The sequence below is a fragment of the Silene latifolia genome, chromosome 1, assembly GCF_048544455.1.
Source record: "Silene latifolia isolate original U9 population chromosome 1, ASM4854445v1, whole genome shotgun sequence".
NCBI lineage: Eukaryota > Viridiplantae > Streptophyta > Magnoliopsida > Caryophyllales > Caryophyllaceae > Silene > Silene latifolia.
Window position 1 is genome coordinate 200,642,180 of NC_133526.1, and position 6,640 is coordinate 200,648,819.

Sequence of the window (6,640 nt, forward strand, 5' to 3'; positions counted from 1 at the left end):
CACAAATGGCACCCCCAAATGTCTTCCGTTCGTGCTCAAACTTTGCGTGGCCGCTTTATCTGACCCGAGGAACTTTCTATGTGAATTTCGGAGAATTTTGTTCCGGGACCCGGAATCCCGAAAAACCGTGTATTATACACTTCAACTTCCGTTCGGAAGGTCGTAAATCTGGGACCTGTTTCTTTTTCTCCTGTTTTTCAAACACGCGTCCGAGCTCATTTCGAAATCAACTGTCAATGTCGGGAATCAACCTGTTCGATTTTGACCTCAAATAACGAGCTTTAACACATTTTTCACGATAATCCGAGTTTCGGCGAATGCAGGTTTGTGGCACACCGGCACCCCCAAATGTCTTCCGTTGGTGCTCAAACTTTGTGTGGCCGCTTTATCTGACCCGAGGAACTTTCTATGTGATTTCCGGAGAATTTTGTTCCGTGACCGGAATCTGAAAAAGCAGTGTATTATTATACACTTCAATTTCAACCGTTTGAAAGGTCGTACCGGAACCTGTTTCTTTTTCTCCCTGTTTTTCAATCACGCGTCCGAGCTCATTTCAGGAATCAACCTGTTCGATTTCAGGAATCAACCTGTTCGATTTCAGCCTCAAATAACGAGCTTTAACACATTTTTCATGATAATCGAGTTTCGCGAATCTTTGGTTTTGGCACACCGTCACCCACAAATGTCTTCCGTTGGTGCTCAAACTTGCGTGGCCGCTTTATCGACCGAGGAACTTTCTATGTGATTCCGGAGAATTTTGTTCGGGACCGGAATCCCGAAAAACCGTGTATTATACACTTCAATTTCAGTAGTTCGGAAGGTCGCATCTAGGACCCTGTTTCTTTTTCTCCTGTTTTTCAATCACGCGTCCGAGCTCATTTGAAAATCAACTTTGTTTGATTTCAGGAATCAACTTTGTTCGATTTGAGCCTCAAATAACGAGCTTTAACACATTTTCACGATAATCCAAGTTTTGGCGAATCTTTGGTTTGTAGCACTTTGGCACCCCCAAATGTCTTCCGTTGGTGCTCAAACTTTGTGTGGCCGCTTTATCGACTGAGGAACTTTCTATGTGATTTCCGGAGAATTTTGTTCGGGACCCGGAATCAAAATAGAAAGTTCCTCGGGTCGATTAATGCGCCACGCAAAGTTTGAGCACCAACGGAAGACATTTGGGGTGCGTGTGCTACAAACCAAAGATTCGCCAAACTGGGATTATCGTGAAAATGTGTTAAAGCTCGTTATTTGAGGTCGAAATCAACGACTTTGTGTTAGGCCTGGAAATCCGCAGACCTTCCTGATCAGTATCTCACCTGAACCTGACTACTAGGCTGTCAAGATGTCAGGCTATCAGGGCACACGAAGATAGGCGCCAGGCCATGGAGAGGACAATGGTCAAAATATCAGGACGATATTAGACCATATACGCGTGTTATAAAGGGATTATATACGCAGCATTAAATGTGAAGATTATGCAGTAAATGCGATAATTAAGAGAGAAATAATTGGCAATTACTACTGGAAATAATGGAGAATAATCTGCCTTTAATGCCAGATCAAGCAGCCGTTCAAGAGGGAAGCTTATATAAATAACACTTTGAAGATATTGAGGGCATCTCATTCATACGCAAGAAGAAGCATACACAATACGTAGAGAAATATAAAGATTGTTATAATCATATAATTATTCTCCCAAATAACATAGTGAAATCCTCTCCTGGCTTGGTGCCCGTGGTTTTTTCCCATTCATGGGTTTTCCACGTACAAAATTACTTGTCTTATTGTTATTGTTGTTATTTCATTTACCGCTTATTATTGTACCCTGACGACCTGACCAACAGACTACCTAGAGCTAGTTAACCTTACACAACTCTACCCTGACCTGATTTCGTCATGCGCAAAATCCACACAAAACAATTGGCGCCCAGTCGCCCACCGTGGGGCATCTAGCTCTTTAAATCCTTTTTTCTTATCTTACAAAAACTCAAAAACCTACAAAAATGGCATAACCCACCGTTGAAAAACAATTGAACGCAGCTCTCCAAAATTTCGCTGAGTTGGAAAGCCTGAAAGAAAAAGTGGCCCAAACTGAAGCAGAAATACTGCAATTGAAAGAATCTGAGTCGGCCCTGAAGCAAAAATTGGAAAAAAACCCAAGGGGCAGGCTCTAGATTCCAACCAGGAACCCCGTTTTCATCAATCATTAAGAACATTGATTTTTCCAGTTTTGGCAGCCCAAGTATTCCTAATGCCATTAACGTAGATGGTGATGATGAACCAAAAGATAATGATAAAGAGAAACCTGATGAATCATCAGCAGCCATCATGATGGCAGAAGTTCAGGAGATCAAGAAACTCAACGAAAAATTCGATAAGATACCAGGAGTACCTGCCAGCATGGAAGAAGCTACCCCTGACAGCTATGCTAATTCGCCTTTCATAGACAAAATAGCAAAAGTAGACCTACCAAATTAGTTCACAATTCCATCCATGAGAGTCTATGATGGAACCACGGATCCACAAAATCACGTGGCTCTTTACAAGCAGAAAATCACGTGGCTCGTTATTTGAGGCTGAAATCGAACAGCTTTAACACATTTTTCACGATAATCCGAGTTTCGGCGAATGCTGGTTTGTGGCACACCGTCCCCCACAAATGTCTTCCTTTGGTGCTCAAACTTTGCGTGGCCGCTTTATCTGACCCGAGGAACTTTCTATGTGATTTCCGGAGAATTTTGTTCCGGGACCCCGGAATCCCGAAAAACCGTGTATTATACACTTCAATTTCAGCCGTTCGGAAGGTCGTACCGGACCCTGTTTCTTTTTCTCCCTGTTTTTCAATCACGCGTCCGAGCTCATTTTAGGAATCAACCTGTTCGATTTCAGCCTCAAATAACGAGCTTTAACACATTTTTCACGATAATCCGAGTTTCGGCGAATGCTGGTTTGTGGCACAGCGGCACCCCCAAATGTCTTCCGTTCGTGCTCAAACTTTGCGTGGCCGCTTTATCTGACCCGAGGAACTTTCTATGTGAATTTCGGAGAATTTTGTTCCGGGACCCCGGAATCCCGAAAAACCGTGTATTATACACTTCAACTTCAGCCGTTCGGAAGGTCGTACCGGACCCTGTTTCTTTTTCTCCCTGTTTTTCAAACACGCGTCCGAGCTCATTTCAGAAATCAACCTGTCAATGTCAGGAATCAACCTGTTCGATTTCAGCCTCAAATAACGAGCTTTAACACATTTTTCACGATAATCCGAGTTTCGGCGAATGCTGGTTTGTGGCACACCGGCACCCCCAAATGTCTTCCGTTGGTGCTCAAACTTTGTGTGGCCGCTTTATCTGACCCGAGGAACTTTCTATGTGATTTCCGGAGAATTTTGTTCCGTGACCCCGGAATCCTGAAAAACAGTGTATTATTATACACTTCAATTTCAACCGTTTGAAAGGTCGTACCGGAACCTGTTTCTTTTTCTCCCTGTTTTTCAATCACGCGTCCGAGCTCATTTCAGGAATCAACCTGTTCGATTTCAGGAATCAACCTGTTCGATTTCAGCCTCAAATAACGAGCTTTAACACATTTTTCATGATAATCCGAGTTTCGGCGAATGCTGGTTTGTGGCACACCGTCACCCACAAATGTCTTCCGTTGGTGCTCAAACTTGCGTGGCCGCTTTATCTGACCTGAGGAACTTTCTATGTGATTTCCGGAGAATTTTGTTCCGGGACTCCGGAATCCCGAAAAACCGTGTATTATACACTTGATTTGTAGTTCGGAAGGTCGTCTGGGACCTGTTTCTTTTTCTCCTGTTTTTCAATCACGCGTCCGAGCTTATTTCAGGAATCAACCTGTTCGATTTCAGAAATCAACCTGTTCGATTTCAGCCTCAAATAACGAGCTTTAACACATTTTTCACGATAATCCGAGTTTCGGCGAATGCTGGTTTATGACACACCGGCACCCCCAAATGTCTTCCGTTGGTGCTCAAACTTTGCGTGGCCGCTTTATCTGACCCGAGGAACTTTCTATGTGATTTCCGGAGAATTTTGTTCCGTGACCCCGGAATCCCGATAAACCGTGTATTATTATACACTTCAATTTCAGCCGTTTGGAAGGTCGTACCGGACCCTGTTTCTTTTTCTCCCTGTTTTTCAATCACGCATCCGAGCTCATTTCAGGAATCAACCTGTTCGATTTCAGGAATCAACCTGTTCGATTTCAGCCTCAAATAACGAGCTTTAACACATTTTTCACGATAATCCGAGTTTCGGCGAATGCTGGTTTATGGCACACCGTCACCCACAAATGTCTTCCGTTGGTGCTCAAACTTGCGTGGCCGCTTTATCTGACCCGAGGAACTTTCTATGTAATTCAGGAGAATTTTGTTCCGGAATCCCGAAAAACCGTGTATTATACACTTCAATTTCAGCCGTTCGGAAGGACGTACAGGACCCTGTTTCTTTTTCTCCCTGTTTTTCAATCACGCGTCCGAGCTCATTTCAGGAATCAACCTAATCGATTTCTGCCTCAAATAACGAGCTTTAACACATTTTTCAAGATAATCCGAGTTTCGGCGAATGCTGGTTTGTGGCACACCGTCACCCCCAAATGTCTTCCGTTGGTGCTCAAACTTTGCGTGGCCGCTTTATCTGACCCGAGGAACTTTCTATGTGATTTCCGGAGAATTTTGTTACGGGACCCCGGAATCCCGAAAAACCGTGTATTATACATTTCAATTTCAGCCGTTCGGAAGGTCGTGCGGACCACTGTTTCTTTTTCTCCTGTTTTTCAATCACGCGTCCGAGCTCATTTCAGGAATCAACCTGTTCGATTTCGTGAATCGGCTGCATACGATTTCAAACCTCAAATAACGAGCTTTAACACATTTTTCACGATAATCCGAGTTTCGGCGAATGCTGGTTTGTGGCACACCGTCACACCCAAATGTCTTCCGTTGGTGCTCAAACTTGCGTGGCCGCTTTATCTGACCCGAGGAACTTTCTATGTGATTCAGGAGAATTTTGTTCCAGGACCCCGAAATCCCGAAAAACCGTGTATTATACACTTCAATTTCAGTCGTTCGGAAGGTCGTACAGGACCTTGTTTCTTTTTCTCCCTATTTTTCAATCACGCGTCCGAGCTCATTTCAGGAATCAACCTGTTCGATTTCAGCCTCAAATAACGAGTTTTAACACATTTTTCACGATAATCCGAGTTTCGGCGAATGCTGGTTTGTGGCACACCGTCACCCCCAAATGTCTTCCGTTGGTGCTCAAACTTTGCGTGGCCGCTTTATCTGACCCGATGAACTTTCTATGTGATTTCCGGAGAATTTTGTTCCGGGACCCCGGAATCCCGAAAAACCGTGTATTATACACTTCAATTTCAGCCGTTCGGAAGGTCGTACCGGACCCTGTTTCTTTTTCTCCCTGTTTTTCAATCACGCGTCCGAGCTCATTTCAGGAATCAACCTGTTCGATTTCAGAAATCAGCCTGTACGATTTCAGGAATCAGCCTGTACGATTTCAGCCTCAAATAACGAGCTTTAACACATTTTTGACGATAATCCGAGTTTCGGCGAATGCTGGTTTGTGGCACACCGTCACACCAAAATGTCATCCGTTGGTGCTCAAACTTTGCGTGGCCGCTTTATCTGACCCGAGGAACTTTATATGTGATTTTCGGAGAATTTTGTTCCGGGACCCCGGAATTCCGAAAAACCGTGTATTATACACTTCAATTTCAGCCGTTCGGAAGGTCGTACCGGACCCTGTTTCTTTTTCTCCCTGTTTTTCAATCACGCGTCCGAGCTCATTTCAGGAATCAACCTGTTCGATTTCAGGAATCAGCCTGTACGATTTCAGCCTCAAATAACGAGCTTTAACACATTTTTCACGATAATCCGAGTTTCGGCGAATGCTTGTTTGTGGCACACCGGCACCCCCAAATGTCTTCCGTTGGTGCTCAAACTTTGTGTGGCCGCTTTATCTGACCCGAGGAACTTTCTTTGTGATTTCCGGTGAATTTTGTTCCGTGACCCTGGAATCCTGAAAAACCGTGTATTATTATACACTTCAATTTCAGCCGTTTGGAAGGTCGTACCGGACCCTGTTTCTTTTTCTCCCTGTTTTTCAATCACGCGTCCGAGCTCATTTCAGGAATCAACCTGTTCGATTTCAGGAATCAACCTGTTCGATTTCAGCCTCAAATAACGAGCTTTAACACATTTTTCACGATAATCCGAATTTCGGCGAATGCTGGTTTGTGGCACACCGTCACCCACAAATGGCTTCCGTTGCTGCTCAAACTTGCGTGGCCGCTTTATCTGACCCGAGGAACTTTCGATGTGATTTCCGGAGAATTTTGTTCTGGGACCCCGGAATCCCGAAAAACCGTGTATTACACTTCAATTTATGCCGTTCGGAAGGTCGTACCGGACCCTGTTTCTTTTTCTCCCTGTTTTTCAATCACGCGTCTGAGCTTATTTCAGGAATCAACGTGTTCGATTTCAGGAATCAACCTGTTCGATTTCAGCCTCAAATAACGAGCTTTAACACATTTTTCACGATAATCCGAGTTTCGGCGAATGCTGGTTTATGGCACACCGGCACCCCCAAATGTCTTCCGTTGGTGCTCA